This window comes from Lytechinus pictus, chromosome 5, assembly GCF_037042905.1.
Source record: "Lytechinus pictus isolate F3 Inbred chromosome 5, Lp3.0, whole genome shotgun sequence".
NCBI classification, from domain to species: domain Eukaryota; kingdom Metazoa; phylum Echinodermata; class Echinoidea; order Temnopleuroida; family Toxopneustidae; genus Lytechinus; species Lytechinus pictus.
In genome coordinates this window covers 9811867-9829208 of record NC_087249.1, presented here as the reverse complement: position 1 = coordinate 9829208, position 17342 = coordinate 9811867, and the positions used below count along the sequence as shown (strand labels likewise).

Here is a 17342-nt window from a genome sequence, read left to right as displayed (position 1 = left end):
CAAGACGGGAGGGGTGGAGGTGAAGTGGGGGAGAGGTGAAGTGGGGGAGGGGTGGAGGTGAAGTGGGGGAGGGTGGAGGTGAGGTGGGGGAGGGTGGAGGTGAGGTGGGGGAGGGGTGGAGGTGAGGTGGGGGAGGGGTGGAGGTGAGGTGGGGGAGGGGTGGAGGTGAGGTGGGGGAGGGGAGGAGGTGAGGTGGAGGAGGGTGGAGGTGAAGTGGGGGAGGGTAGAGGTGAGGTGGGGAGGGGTGGAGGTGAGGTGGGGGAGGGGTGGAGGTGAGGTGGGGGAGGGGAGGAGGTGAGGTGGAGGAGGGGTGGAGACGGGGTAGAGGGTGAAGAAAGGGTGAAGGCAGTGTGATAAGGGGCAGGCCAGCGCACTATTTCCTGCTAATTTCATGGCATCCTGATGATCCATGTTACACCTTCCAGCTGCCAGTAACAACATCAAAGGGGAGCTTTACACACTATCTTGTGTCAAGTGGGGTGGGGCTGAGTTGGGAAGGAACATCACAGAGTTTGTCATGTGGGGCAGGGGTGAGGGCAATGTACATGTATCTGATCATTATTGAGAAGGTACCCATTATCCATGTATAGATTCTTTGATAAAGACAATTCAAGTTCAAGCAAATATAATGTCTTGTCAAAGCTCAAAAATTCTATACCTGTATAAGCATTTTTCACTGTAAATGCAATTATTGATGAAGAATTTCGACTAGTTTTCTTAAAGTTCAGCGAAATGTATCAGAAGGAGGCCTATATGTATCAAGAAGGACAAAATTGTATTGCGATATAAGAGAGAATAATATCATTCGGGGAATCTTATGTGAATAAGGATGATTGAGAATTTCAGGTGTGTTCACACTAGGTCACAGACAAATGTCAACAAAAGAATAGAGGTGTGGGAAGCCTTCCTTCCTTCCTACTTCAACCGCTCAAGCTCACGTGAATATTATACTGTTACTTCGTGGTCTCATGCTGCCAAAAATCTTTTGTTTCTCACAAGAAATTGATGGGCTAACATACATTGTACATGGCCTGGAAGAACCATTTGTAGCCGTATTTTACACACAATGAAAAGTGATTAAAGAAAGAAAAGAAAGAAAGCTGCAGAACTGGGGTGAAATTGTGCTCATAAATTTAGAGTTGATCTTATATCAATAAAGCTTTTAACCGAAGACTTTTTTCTTTTGACAACTATGACAGATATTTTTTTTAGTTGCATTCATTGATTTTTTTACAGATATATACGATTTGTGCACTTGTACAAGCAGAATTTACATTCAATGTTGGACAAGATCCTGTTAATGAAAAATGAAAAATGCCTCCAGGTAACTTAACTTTAAACTAGTCTTTGCCATCATTACCATCTATGCACTGCATGACAAAATTTGTTGCCCAACGGGGGGATGGTGAAATTCATCAACGACGAATTGCTATGAGCCAACAGGAAATGAAATGCATACTTCAATACAAGCACAGAATGATAAAGTGTGTAGATTTTTGCAGGTAGCAATCAGTACTTAACATTTTGTATCGACTATAATTTTTAATATACCATCATCATAATTCAATACAGCAAGGAAAACGTAACAATTCTTTTTATCCAAGCTTTTTGAGAGATACCAAGAGAGGAATGGATAAAGAGGGGTAGAAGTGAAAATTGGCGTTGATGATCGAGCATGCAATCGAAGGCCCTAAAATTGTATGACAGAGGCCTGTATGCATCTGTAGGTACACGGTGTAGGGTATGATCTGCCGTTGTTTTCCCCCTAGTGGGGTTGCCTCCTGAGAGCTTTTGCCAGCTACTGGCAGGCCGATCACACGCTTCCTGTGCAGAGAGACTGTACCACTCTGACTCACTCTCACTGCATGGTTACAAAGGAGGGGGCTCATCTAGATTTGCGCCCCGGAGTCACATGACCCCTCTTCAAACATTGACACAAGCTACGCAATCACCGACATACACTCTCTTTTCATTGTTCTACATTACAGAAAGATGTAAAGCAGGGTGGGGGTAACATTAAACACTTGTGTAAATGGCCTGCCCCCTCCTAAACTCTTCCCCCCCCCCCATATAGGGGCTGGGGGAAGATATGTTTGACTTGGGTAATATTCTTGACCACATCTCTATTATTTTGTTTGTCTACCATTCTACAAGGGAATTATCTTTTTATTTCAGACAATTGAACAATTGTGGTTTGTTTCAACATCTGCTTGTAATTTCTGGGGTTGACCAATCTAGTCTCTTAACTAATTATATAATAAAAAATATGAATTATCAAATGCCCATTATATTATAACCATGATTTGAAGGCTTTTAGAAGATCCAAATTTTTAAGTATAGCTCTATTACAAAACCAAAAATAATATTGCCGAGTAAATACTGTATATTCAGGTAGGTTTCAACACAGAAGGTATGTGTTATAAAAATCAGTAAAAAAAAAAAAAGAGTCAGAAAAAGACTTTCTTTTTCCTTTTAAGGTATTTTCAAGACTCTACAACAAAAGAGCATATCCAGAGATATAATGAAATCATTTCTCATGTCATACGTATGCAATTAACAACAATAAAAGGTCACCCTTTTGAAAGGCAATTATTTAAGTTGTGGCCAACAGACAAATTACTCTCTGGGGTTCATGTGGAACATGTTTGTATTATATGTGTGGGTTTAGGTGGGTGAAATAGTTAAAGAAAGAAAAAGCCCATCGCTGCCTTGTAGGTGAGAACATTACGTCAGAGCAACTTGTGAATATATGCATAGCATGGACCCATCATCATTCCTGGCAGATTGGTAGAGAGATTTGGTATTCCAACCATTCTTCAAACACCAATGGAGTGTTGAAGAACAGGTCCACGGCTCCATTCCCATCGGATTTAATCTCCCGCTCATCTGAGAGCGGTGCCCGTAAACTGCTGACGTGAGATCAGAATGTGGTTTGGATGCCTAATGATGCCGTCTAATGATCAAGCCGTGTGGTTTCCACAGCAATCTAATGAGCACCTTTGCCACTGCACTTGTCCAGATCGTCCATGCACGCGTCTCAATAGATAAATGACTTGATAGGCCTCCATTTTTTAAAGAGATGGTTGGGTATTAAAGTGTAAACAGATGCTCTTTGTTGTGGCCTCTATTTTTACTTATATATTTTATTCAAAAACAAGGATTTAAGTCTTGAAGTTCTTTCTGCTGCTTGAAAATCATAGATCCTGATATGTTTAATTTCCAAAAGAAATTGCAGTCAAGTCAAAATCTAAGATTATTCTTGGATTATATAGATATTAGTTAAGGGTCAGAAGTAGCTCATTTTCATAATGCAAAGCCAATGTACAGGTAGATACATTTTGTTATCTGCTTCGCATGCATTGCATTCTAGAAATGTTTATAATCTTTGGCGTCTTTTCTACAAGAAACCAAATCTAAAGTAACCTTAAGAGCAGAACCCAGGAATGCCAACACGTGCAACACCTAATCTTCTCCGATTCCCATATCAGAATTAGCCATCTTTCATCTTGTGTCCACATCAGACAGTAGCATGCAAGATGCCGTAGCAAATACTGTTTGCATATACATGTAGGCAAGCTACCATGTGGACGATACAAATTCTTATCTCAATCGGGGGGTGACGCAAACCATCCCATCTCACGTACTTAGCAGGTGTTTATCTGGAGAGGAACGAGGTGAATTCTTCTAATCATGCACAATACCAATAACATGTTGCGATACCATATCATAGAAGACATTGTTTTCCTCTTTGGATTTGCATAATGGTGAACTGAAGCAACTGAAAAAAGGCCTCGTGTATAGCAACGTGCAGGGGACAGTGTAATAGTAATATGGCATTGCCAAGACAGTGCTGGTATACTGCGTGGATAACTAAATCTTGGCTCAACTAAAAATCAGATCTGGGCGGGCCCAGATACGTTTCATAACGTTTCATAACACTTGTAATAATGACAAATGTTCAGTTTAATACGTTTAAACAACTGATATCATCTGATTTGATTGGCCGATGGTGAACATGTTATAGAAATTGAGCACTTGTTTAGTATAACAAGACTTTCTGACACACATGCGTCACTAAGTTGAAACTTCTGGATTATACCAGGACTTTGAACATAGTTTTTTTCATAAATCCAATCCATATAAACCCTATCTATTATTATCCCTTATCATACCACTTTCACACAAGATGCAAACCACCAAAATTTGTTCTAAAATGCCAAATTATTGGTCTATCCTCAAATAAAAACTAAAAAAGGAGCTTTACTCACTGTAATCTGAATACAAATCTCAAAATGTCATGCAAAGAATGGTATGTCATATTGCTTAAAATGAATAGGGGTTTTTCAGATGCTTGCACTGCCATGAGTAAACATGATTGTTTGTTTGTTTGTTTGTTTTTTCCAAGATTTTATTTATCACTTACCTCAATGATATCTGAGTTGGTCCTGCTTTCATGAGGCTCACTGTACTCTGTGTACTTGAGTAGCACCTTATCCATGTCTGTACTGGCATACTGGAAGAGCTTGTTCCCACTGTTAAATATAATCAGGGCTATTTCACAATCGCACAGGACGCTCAGTTCATAGGCCTTCTTCATCAGACCAAATTTGCGTTTTGTGAATGTTACCTGCATATCGGAAATGATCGTTGTAAAAGAAAAGAATAACGGATGAAAACAAGAGGAAAAGGTGAACTGATTAACACTAAATGATGCAAGGTTTTGATTACTAAATGGAAGGGGGGTTAGAAGAGACAAAATGAAAAACACAAATTGAAAAAACAAATTCAATCACCCTAATTCGATAACATACATGTACTAGTACAGAGTTGAAGGGACTGCTACAAACACAGAGTGGTTTTTCTCTTGTCCTCCTCTTTTGCCATTCTTGGCATTACATTTGAAAAATAAGAATTGGTGAAGAAAATGACAGAACAAAGCATCTTGGGTAATTGATAGTCTCAATCGGAGAGTGCACATGAGTTTGAAAAAAAAAAGATTGCCAAGAAAATCTGTCCTGCTGAAATTTCAGCCATTCAGAATCTTCCAGACTTGGCATTTTAAATAAACCAACATGAAGGAAGAGTGATGAAAGTAAGTGACATTGGTATAGTGATGGAAAATGTGTATCATGAAACATTTGGATTTCGGCAGTTAACCATTGATGACCAGGGCCCCGAAAAGAGTTACAATTGATCCAATCAATCTCAACTGTATGGAAATCCATCCATACCATCATTTTTTCTACAGGAAATTTGCACAATTTCCTTAGTAAACAAAGAGAATCACACTGAATCTACAAGAGAATGATGAATGTATGAATATACATTGTATCTAGAAAATATTTTAAACGAATTTGCATTTTTGATGTTGACATTAATGGCCATGCATAGTTGTAATTGATCGGATCAATCGCAACTCTTTGTAAGACAGGGCCAAGGATCTGCACAATTTGCCCAAGCTCCATAACTATCACCCTCCTATCCCCTCCGTGATCTCGACTGGGTTGTCCTAATGATTGATCTAATATGAAGTAAAACTCCTCATCTCCTCAAAAAAGCTGACATTTAAAAAGTATCTATATCGCTATAATTACAAAAATAGAATGCATATCATTCACGCAGCTGCTATGATACACGATGCAACGGTCATCCTCCCACCCATTCTCTTTAACATCTTTCCTTTAAACCGAATCCCCAGATCCTTGGTGACCCAAACCCATCAATAGAGAGTCCAGGTTCAGTACCAGGTAATGAATAGTGTGGGGAGATGAAACTAAAGAAGGGGGAAAACACATCTTTGATGGCATCACTCTCTACAATGTACATGTCCTCTCTACGATACTTGGGTCCAAAAGGTAGATATCTACCCCCAAAACTCAGATGTGCACTGGTAAACAGGCTATCGAGTTTCCAGTGACGTCACAAGGGAGCTGATAATACTTGGGGGCACAAGACATCAATTTCACTTAACCGGCATGGAGAATAGGGCGTTCAATGCGCCGGAGATGTTAATTGTACATCAATAGTGGAATAAATTTATCAAAACAACAGGCACAGTCTTTGAGGCGGCGACCCCAAGCTTCCCTGTTCCATGCATCTGGGCAATTCTGATTTTTATTTGCACAATACAAATTACCAAGAAGTGGTTTTCTTTAAATAATGTCCTCTTAACATCGGAGTAGGAAATCATTTTCATTTTTATGGGCTATCTTTTTTTCCCACGTTGAGGTGATTGCAGTATGTTGGGGGCTATTTCTTTCATTTTAAGGGCTACTTTTAAGCGGTAACAAGCAATTATGCAGTAAAAGCAAAAAAAACATTTTTCTGCCATAGTTAGAATATTAATTTTCAAAATAATCTTGAATATTGTTTGTGACAGATCTTGGGGCAACAGAAAGAATTTTCGCCTTTTAAAAAGCAAAGCAAAGCGATTTGTCATGAGGATCGGCCTCATGTATTTCTTACGCTGATCAACATGCTTCATGTGTAGGCCTATGTAATCCAACAATTAAGGTAAACAATCATCACTATCACAATAAAAATATACCCCATCAATACCAACATGGCTCACCAGAATGGGTACATTACGAAGGTTCCATGACACTTGCTCCGGCGACAACTGCTCCGCTGCAAATTCCACAAATTAATGGAATGACCAATTTCAGCCTTTGGTATTAAAGGCATTTATTCTTATTACCAGGTCCTTCGGAGAGGACCTTAAGTTGTCAGTCCTCTGGTTGCTTGCTTCCAAGCATTCATGCTTTCTTTGATAGCAATCGGGTAAAAAAAAGTCACCATCAAAAAACCCTATTGCTACCATAATCCTATATCTTAGCCGAAGTAAAGCCAGGAGCAATTGTGGCCGGAGCAAATGTCGTCACCCATTACAAATGCATATAACCATGTACATTGCAGTATTTGAAACACGTTTATCATTTTGTCTATTAATGCAGGGATGGGTTAAGTAATTGCAAAATTAAATGTGCAAGTGTCATTCTTCCATTTAGATATTTATTCAATTGCTTGGAATCAGGATTAATTGTGCCTTGATCCGTATTTGATAAAAATTAGGATATACTCTAGTATCTGTGCATATATCTTTTATTGGATTTTTAGACAAATTTTAATAAACTCAAAATATGAATGATACAAAATAGTGTTTTGTACTATCAGTTCATTGGGAGAACATTCATGTCATTTTCCAACAATGTTCATTTGCATTTTGCTTTCATTTTGCACACAGAATACAGCAGTTTCCAATCAGTAATATAGGTCAACCTCAGCATATGCTTTGGACACTCTTTGATAAAAGACTACAACTGCTGGACAATGCAATAACCTTGAAAAGCTCATTGCAATCTCACTTGCACTCAATCAATTCTAGAAACGGTGCTTCTGGCATTATAATTCAAACTATATCTTCAGCAAGACTTTGGATTGGTGTTTTGTCAGTCAAGAATAAATGTATAATTAACAAATTATACATATAAGTTCTAACCTAGATATCTCTTAAAACCATGATGGTTCTTTCCTACATGTAAGTAACCACTAACAAAAATCTCTCTTGTAAACATGATTCTGGAACAAAATTTTCCACTTTTAACAAAGCATGTCTCCTTTTCTCTCACTCTCTCTTTGCTCTGTAGAGTTGAACACAAAAATCCTCTATTATCATTTTCTCCTTTTCAATTATTGCCATAAGTCTAGCTTTCAGTTAAAAATCAGCTGCACCCATTGATCTCTGTCTTTCTTTGTTCTGACATACATGTATTTGCATTCAAGTTTCAGGCAAACGTACGGATTTCATTTGCTAAAACCGTGGACCTATCGCAAGTTTGACCCAGTTTCCCCCACACAAGAGGCCGAGGTCTCCATGTGGAGACTAGCCTCGGTGCAGGATGACACCCACCTGTCTATTCCTCTCATCGTTGATTCTTGAAATCTGAATCTTCTTGCGACCCATGCTGGTTTCTTTCAGAAGTCCAGCCAGCGCTAGTGGTGGTAGCCGGGGGTCGGTCCGTCGAGTTCTGGCCGGGCTAAATCCTTTATTCCAGTCTGCTGCAACTGGCAGGGCGTGAGTTTTCTTTTATACCTCGTATTCCTCAACACTGGTGTAATCATTAAAGACCGTATTAGCTGGAACCTCCTGGTTGAAGGAAAGCGGCTCGCACGTATTATGTATCCTGGGTTCACAGAAAAATAGGCACAAAGGCTGCAGAAATTGATTTCTTGATTATGTCTTCACCATGCTTGTTAGTCTTTCCTGCAAGTGGACAATGAGAAAACATAATAATTAATCAAAATAGAGAATAAAAGAAAATATCAAAAGTTGTAGGCCCTTATTGATGAGGTTTATACATCACACGAAATGTATATCGCATGTACATGCATCATTCATGTACAACAATACATTTATTTTCAAAATGAGTATCTCAGCAAATCTCAGCAAAACTGCCTTACATTACAACTCACTGTATCGCAGTAGCCCGTCTAACACGCTCTACTGCACAATTACCGGACTAATGTAGGGGGGCGTTTCACAAGGATTAAAGTGCGACTTAAAGAGTCGCACTTGAATTCCCAGTTGCATGGCGTGTAAAAGGTTTCACCGCATTGGTCAAATCATGCCAAGAGGACGCACGCTACTGCAATTTAATTGACAAAATTGTGCATTACATTCTGTGCGCATCAACATTCATGACTATTAAAGTCATACATGTATGTACCTCTTTGTGAAACACCTTCGAGGTATTTGATGTGACAATTCTTGACTTGTTTCAGAATGTCAAAATGCTATCAAGTGACTACTACTTGTAGTCCCTATATACTTGGTATAAACTACATGTACATTTACAGCCCTACATATAAAAGTTATGGTGCATTATTCCTCTCTGCATGAGATGTCTTGCCACCGATACTGTAACTCCTTCATGTGCGGACAGGACATGGGCATGCAGAGAAGTGGAATCTGTATGATCATGTCACAGTCGTGCAACTGTTTTCATATCTGCGCAGTCACCAGTGTCAGGCAAGAAGCTTTCTGCCCCCCCCCCCCTTCTCTCTCTCTCTCTCTCTACAAGAGATCCGAGCTTGATTGATACATCAATTACACTTCAGGAGGGTCTACCGCTTTCACCAATGGAAACTTTGTGAAGAGTGGGCCGATAACCAAGCACATGCTGTATCAATTAGGAAAAGATTACTCCAATATTGCCACTTTCCTGTGATTTTACCATTGTTTGCCTTTCTAGACAGAGATGAAATTAATCAAGCTCCTATCGCAAGAGTTCCTTTCATATTAAACTCAATCCCTCAAAACAAAACTTTCTTTCAGTTAGTTTCTCATCAAATGTTGTCAATTTTTTTTATTCTATAAACTGATAGAATTGAATACTTGAATACACACTTCCATTCCGGTTTGTCGAATTGAATTATTGGCTTGAGATGACAGAGCTATAAGATACGTCAACAAGAAATAACAGTTGCACAGTGGAGACTACACACAGGAAACCAGGCTGTTATAGCTGTTCTACCTCCACCTGCTCAACACTGAACCTTCACACTGAACTTTTACAAATGGGGTAATACCATCAATAACGTACAGCGTGCTATTCCTTCATGTGTCAAGAGCGTATGGCATGAAATAAAATGTGATGAAAATTTGCTATATTTGATGTGTGTAAACTCATCTCTTGTCAATCCCTCCTTGAGAATAATTTAGTATCTGTGCCAGGAAAGAAGTGAACATTCTTCCTTTTCTTGATCATTTCCAACTAAATAAAAACAATTACAAGAAAATATGGAATCTAGATGGTCATTTTATGGACGTAGAGATACAAAACGCGAAATCTCAACAACTTCTAGTGAAGGTATGTTTTTTGTTTTGTTTTCACCCCCACCGGCCGGCCCGGTTAAGCCTAAACTTATATGTTTTGGGTTTTTTTTCTTCAAAATAAACATAATGACTTACATCTATAAATATAATCATGAATTCACAATTGATTATTTTCAAATGCCTCAATAAACTTATCTTTAAAATGAATAAATCATATCTACCCATAGTAAGTTAAATAAATGTACACAAATAATTCCTTCTCTTCAGGGCCTCAGAACACAAGTCAAGACCATGTCAACAACAACGATCCCACTGTGTACATGTATATAGTCCAAGAATTTTAAGTAGAGCGATTAAAGAAAACAGAGAAGTCATCCTTCAATCAGTAACAACTCCATGCTTAATTCCTCTTTTTTAATATCCCTTTGAGTCGTGCATGCATGGTTGGCCAGGTAGCTCCATTGTATACCTCTTATGTCCAACTGTTTAGACGCAATCCTCTCAAGTGATCACCATTGTCCCCGTCTTTACAAAGAGACTTGCCCTGTAAACAATGCCTGTTTGTTCAACTGTCACTGACTCCATTCATGAGACTGTTTCGGCCAGGCCAGCGTGGTGGCGGTGGTGTTGTTGCCACTAAAGCAGCAGGGAATCGATTCCAGCAATGATACCCAATCGATTGTTCCCCGAAAAAAGAAGGACCTCATTCGGAGCAAGAGGGGGAGTGTAGTGCAAGGCCTATGATTTGAATTGGTAACTTTCTGCGGATGTACATGTATTGTTTGCAGTTCCCATTAACCCTGTCAGGATCAATGAGATTCTCACAAATCCAATCCAATGCAATCAATCACGCATCCCTCTTCAGGCTCCCAGCACAGCTAAAGATGTACACAAACCAATGCAAGAACACCGTCAATAGATGCTGCTGCCGATGCTCTACGCAAGGGTTCTACGCGAGGGCACTGACAGGAGTGTGAATCACAGAGTATACATGTAGGCCTCAATGTACATATGTACATGCACAGAGAAAGGTTCATACATCCATGTACAAAATGTAGGCATAAATGTAAATATCCAAATGTCGTGTCCTTCCACAGTTCCAACTTCATTTAATTTCGTTCAATTCTCACTGCCTATTTAATAAATCAAAGCTACGTGTACTTATTGTGTATATTTGAAATCACTAAGTCAAAGGCAGAACGAAAACTCTTTACACGCAAGATGGAAATTAAGCTGCAGACTGCACTACTATTACACTGGAGGTGCAAGATATTATGCTACGTCAGTTGATTCCCCCGCCACAATCACTGCTAGAAGCTGCAAATGTGAAAGTGGAATAAGCAGCTTAAAGGGTTTATGAAGAAGGTAAATATTAGTGTTATAAGGCGGTGCTGCACCATCCCGAGTTTGCTCAATCTCGAGATTTTAGCCCGATCAGCCCTCTTCGCGATTAATCTCGAGATTCAAGAAACCCCGTCTGCACCATCCCACGAGGAGCTATATCTGCTCGAGCGAGGCAACAAGCCCGATATTCCGGGCATGCGCACTTTCGGATCTTGGAGTTTCAACGGCCCGCGCTTTTGAATAACTTCCCGCGATATGCAAGCAATGAACTCCTGATCCTTTCACTAGTACTTTCGCCGAATTCAACCGGTGTTATGCAACAATCCTTTCAGCTCAGCGAGTGAAGAAGTGATGTATTCTTCGTGAAATATGATGGCGGAGTAGGAGGCAACGACAGAGAGAGAGAGAGAGAGAGAGAGAGGGAGAAGGAGGAAAGAAATGCTATTTGCTCACATTTTGCGAAGGAATAAGACAACACTGCTGTCAGTGTTGTTATTGAATATGACCATCGTCGATGCGATGAGCGCCTCCCCCTTCGGTCTGGTCTCTCCCGGGGTCTCTCCCAAAATCCATTCACTGGTGGGGACACCATCGTTGCTTATGAACGCTATTCGCAGGTATAAAGTTGACTTTCGCACGTGTTTATGTTTTGACCAAGGCGGAAGTGGCACGCGAATTGCATTATGGACTGACGTCATGAATAAATTACCCCGAGTCCAATCTCGAGTGCGTCTGCACCGACGAATTAGCGGGATAATTCGTAAAATAGCGCGCTATTTTGCAAATAAACCCGAGTTGACTTGGGATTGCAATCTCGAGATTAATCCTACGAACTAGCGCGATAATTGCGTCTGCACCGCCAACTATCTCGAGATTTTTCAGATCGGGATAATTTGCCGGATCAGAAATAGCGCGCTAATTTGAAACTTCGGGATGGTGCAGACGGCCCTATAGAGTATTCCATTTACAAAGGGCTGCTAAGCTCCACATGTACAAATCATGGTGGTGACCTACATGTACATGTCATATGTTTCTTTTCCTCTATTTACACAGCAAGATACACACTCTCTCTCTCTCTCTCGTGGTAGTTTCTTCGATTGCGCAGGTACGCATTCTGTCAGTTTGCTCAAGAGCCAGAATGTCAGTGACTTAATATGTCTCTTAGCCATTACACTGTATAATAATTAAGGCAAACAGTTGTATCATTAATATTCATTTTTGTGTAGGCCTATAAAATACATACAAACACATTATTCACAAAAAAAGTATAATACCCAAATCTGTATACTTTTAAAGAAAAATGTTGTTTGTAGTAACGATGTCAAAATTAGTTCATACAAGAAAAGTACCATCCAAGTGTCTGTTTGCAAAAACAAAGAATATGTGCCCAAGGATTCAGGAAGAAATTGTGTAATTGCCGAGACATTAGCAAAAGAAGTATGGGATAAAATTCGGGTATATTTCCAAGCCAAAAACAATACACTGTACCACATACATGTATGCATCTCTGTTCACGATCCACAGTATGATATTTTTTAGCTCAGATTTCACAAAGTTAAGTTCATCTAGATCCACAATAACAGAGTGACAATTAATTTGGTTTTACAGACTTTCTCTTCAAATCAGTGTTTACTGCAACTCCTTTCAATCATCTTGAAGATTCCTCATTTGCTTCCTAAAAAGAATATTATTAAAAAAAAAACACTTAAATCTAATGGTCTATATTGGCCCTGTATCTCTTCAGGTATATGAAACGATTATTTGTCTGGAAAGAAACAAGTCCACAGCGAGAGGTACCACAAGCCATTATTGATTGCAACAATTTCACATCAAGAACAAAATGTTACTTGCATTGTAAACAAGTTTGCATTGATCTTTGTCAAGCTCCTGTGGTAACATTTTCTAACCATGCCAGCCCACAGGCTACCAAATCTTGATTTTTGAAGAAAAAAAATCAAGGAAAAGAGAATAAAAAGCACATTGTACTGATAGCCTTGCTACATGGAGGTACATGTATTAAAGGTCAAGTTCACCCTCACTGACCCCTGCACAGATATGTTTGAATAAATCAAGAGAAATCTTGATCAAATACAGAAAGTTGTGATATTTCAAAGTTATGTTATTTTCACAAAACAGTTATATGCACTTAATAGGTGACATGCAAATGATGGTTGATGATGACACACACCATTTCTATTGCATTTTCATAAATTTCAGGATTTGATAATACATCAAAAGTGAATGATTGAATCAAAATAGGTGATATATGGCTATAGCAATTCCACAAGTTCATACATGTAGAGGAATTAAATCCTGTTTTACAATATGAGACAAATTTAAATATTTCATATAAAAAATACAAAAAGAAATAGTGAGTGGATATCATCTACTTTACCATTTTGCATGCCGCCTGGCTTTTGAATGACTGTTATGTGAAATCAAAAGAAAGTTCCAAATATCAATTATTTCTTATTTTGTTTTACATCCGAATTTGGAGAAAATTTAATCACAGTAAAAGTTTGATTTCTGTCTATTCAAGTCAAGTTGTTGCTGGGATGGACTTGGCCTTTAACGTGATAAAAAAAGGAAGAATCTGTACTCTCTCATTCTGATTATAAGACGGGTGTATTTTCATGCCACTATAGATATAGAAAGACCAAAGAAGCTCCTAAATATTTGTAAAGCTTTACAAGACCGCACTGATAGAGGGCTCAGAATTTCTGATGGGATCTGTGTGGGTTTTAGCGAGGCCTGGCCCACTTCAAGGTGTCTGTATTTTGACATCACTGCAAACAAACAAGACTTGAGCAGCACACTTCTAGGGGGCCAACAAGGATCACTCAAGTTCACATTAACCATAACCTTTCACCCATCTGACTAACCTAATCAAAAGCGGAGCTCCAAATTGATTCCCACCAAAGCAAAGGGGCTTTCTGTGTAGTATCAAACATGGGCAATATAAAGAATAAAAGAAACAGGGGAGTGTATTTTAGTAATGTTTAGAGGAAAGGGATAAAATCGAGCTACATGTAATAATCTTGCATCCATTTAGGTATTAGAGATACGACAGTCCCCCCTCACACCAGTAGCAATATACACAACAGTTCTCACCCATGAGACACGAACGTTCGCTGCTTACACCAGAGATATCAGAGATTGCAGGAATGATGTATGTTTCTGAAGTGAAGGGAGCAGCGAACAATCAATTTTTCATGCCAAAACTCTCCCCCAAGGAGACTTGAGGGAGACGTGCCAAGCCAGGTAAGGGCAATGAACACTTCAATCAAACATGAAAATTGAATAGGCAGACCCAATATCTTGAGGATGTATGGGAAAACAACTAGGCCTACTCTGTACATACCCCCAATCAAGATGGATGTTGATCGATGCTCTCAGAAAAAAATCAACATCTTGCAAAGTCAGAGCATATCACTCATTTACACAATATCGCTGGGATGTTCTGTCGTGTCACTTCCAACAAAGATGACACTTCTCTTTTGAGATTACAACAAAATAAATTTTCAATATTCTGGATAAAAAACTAATTTCAGTAATAACTTTTTACGTATACATGTAAAGTAAAGCACCAAACAAACATGTACCGGTGGTCAAGGAGAACAGCATGTTATGACAGTGGCATGACAGGGCTACCTGCCTGCATGTAATATATTACACTACTCCTAAAAAAAAAAGATTTATTAAAGTGTGTGGCTGTGGTCCAAAACCTTTCAATTCCATGTTTGCTGCATAGAGCCCGCCCCCAAAAAAAATTAATAAAAAAATCTTGAGTCCAAAATAACTATATCATGAGTTTCTTCTTCTACATGATTTAATACAAGTCCAGGGGGCCGTTTCATAAAGCTGTTCTTAAAGGTCAAGTCCAACACAGAAAAATGTGAATCTGAATAAATAGAGAAAAATCAAAATAGCATTTCGTCAAATTTCATCAAAATCGGATGTAAAATAAGAAAGTTATGGCATTTTAAAGTTTCGCTTATTTTTCACGAAACAGTGATATGCATAACTAAGTGACATGCAAATGAGTCAGTCGATGATGTCCATCACTCACTATTTCTCGTTTTTTTATTGTTTGAATTATACAATATTTCATTTTTTACAGATTTGACAATAAGGACCAACTTGACTGAACCATATAGCATTAAACAATGCTAATTCCACATGTTCAGAGAGGAATTCATTGTTGTTTCACTTGACAATGAGAAAATTAGAATATTTCATATAATGAAATACAAAAGAAATAGTAAATGGATGACGTCATCAGTCTCCTCATTTTCATACTGACCAGGATGTGCATATAACTATTTTTGTGAAATTAAGCGAAACTTTAAAATGTCATAATTTTCTTATTTTACATCCAATTTTGATGGAATTTTCAGCGTTAAGCTGGTTGGATTTTTCTCTTTTTATTAAAATCAACTCTTGGTTGGGGTGGACTTGTCCTTTAAGTTAAGAGCAACATTAAGAATGACTGGTGAACCCTTCTTTGTACAAACAATCGCCAATTCAATACCATTTACCACAAAGATCACCAGTCGTTTGTAAAGTCGCTCTTAACTTTATAAGAACAGCTTTATGAAACACCCACCAGGTCTGAATGTATGCTTCACAGAGGATGCATGATGATGGATATTTGAATTCATGTTCATTGTCTGAGCATGCAAATCACGACATGGATGTCACACTCCGTTTTAAAACAGTGGCTGACTGGATCGCAGACTGACTGCCAGCTCCAGTATTCTACCAGCCCTCCTCTCGTTTGACCCCTGTCTGCCTGTGGGGTACAGCAATGCAGAGAATGCCACTAATGCACCCAAGGTGAAGGCGAGCCTCCCCATTTCAGTCAAATATGTTTAGATTCATCAAGATATCCCATCAAACTCTCAGATTAAACTGCCGCAGCATGGTTTACAATTTCACCAGCACCTACCAGTCCAAGAGTTAAAGAAAAAAAAAGTTCCATGTTTTACGGAGCAGGCAACAAACAGTTTAAGAAGTTTTGAAGATCAACCCTGAACCCTGGAGTCAAATGGAATCGCTCAAGTAACCATTTATGAGTTTGACGAAGTATCAAGATCATATTTCTCTATGCATATGGAGCCCCCCCCCCCCCTCAACTTGTATGTACATGTATGGGCACATTAAATCTTGGCTTAGTAAACCAGCTATCAAGTGATCAAATAGTGGGAAAAAAAACTCTGAAATAACTTTTTCATTTCATCAACAGATTTTTCTTCTCCTTTATCTCATTTGTGCAACTTTCCCTCAGTTCTCAGAAGTAGATTATCTCAGTCTGTAGATAGATATTTTACATATGAAAATCATCAGATTTCCATTGATTATCAATTTGGGTCATAATATGCAAAAGCTTTTCGTAACTTGAATTCCTTCTCAAGATAATTATTTCTGAAATTTATATAACAAAGGTAATAGCCCTTTGTGAATGACATCAATAAATACAAATTTACACTCATGCGATATGATGTAACATGAGCAGAAAAGCACAAGTTCAATAACAATGATTGAATATGGATGGATTGAAAAGGAGCTAAAATTATAACAACATTTCCTGAGAGGAATTATAGTCACATTTAGCATTTCAGAGAGAGCTAAAATCAGCTATTTGTTGCCATAAATAGCTCCTCTTTTCTTCTTTTTCTTCCTTGCTGGAGTCTCCAAGATAAAAGTTAACTCCCATACCCTCCCAACCACTTAAACCATTGGAGATTCAACTTGAGCATCCGACATTTAAAGAACGTAGCCGGTGAAGTCACGTTGCCATGGAGAAAAAGCAGGAGAGAAAAGGCTTTTGCAACACAAAGATCTTGTGATGACACTAAACTTGAGAAGAAGTCTCGATTTACTTCCTCTTTGCTATTGTAAAATACAGCCCGGCCAAAAGGCATTACTTCTATTTCCATCATTCTCATTATCATCATCATCTCCCACTCATCGACACTGATCCTGGGTGTAGGGTTTCATGACAGTTCCTGAAATCTGAGAGCCATGAATGACCATTCATATTATTTGTCATACAATTAGATGATGTATCAAGCATGAGGGTTAATGGGTTATTGAAAAGTCTCACCCAAAGTCTAGATGGGAAAGAACATAATATTATACATGTAGCACCTTCGAGCAAGGC

General features: G+C 38.8%; 1 long non-coding RNA gene across 3 annotated transcripts; it reads right to left on the bottom strand.

Annotated features, from left to right (window-relative positions):
- Positions 1-1216: 1216 nt before the first annotated feature.
- Positions 1217-14082, bottom strand: LOC129260533 (uncharacterized). Of its 3 annotated transcripts, none has more exons than XR_010293618.1 (3): positions 14062-14082; positions 7910-8263; positions 1217-4627 (listed from the first exon to the last, which is right to left on the bottom strand). It is a non-coding gene; the product is annotated as an uncharacterized LOC129260533 (long non-coding RNA). The 3 variants fall into 3 exon arrangements; XR_010293617.1 differs by lacking the exon at positions 14062-14082 and adding an exon at positions 10057-10385; XR_010293619.1 differs by lacking the exon at positions 14062-14082 and adding an exon at positions 10305-10325.
- Positions 14083-17342: the final 3260 nt, after the last annotated feature.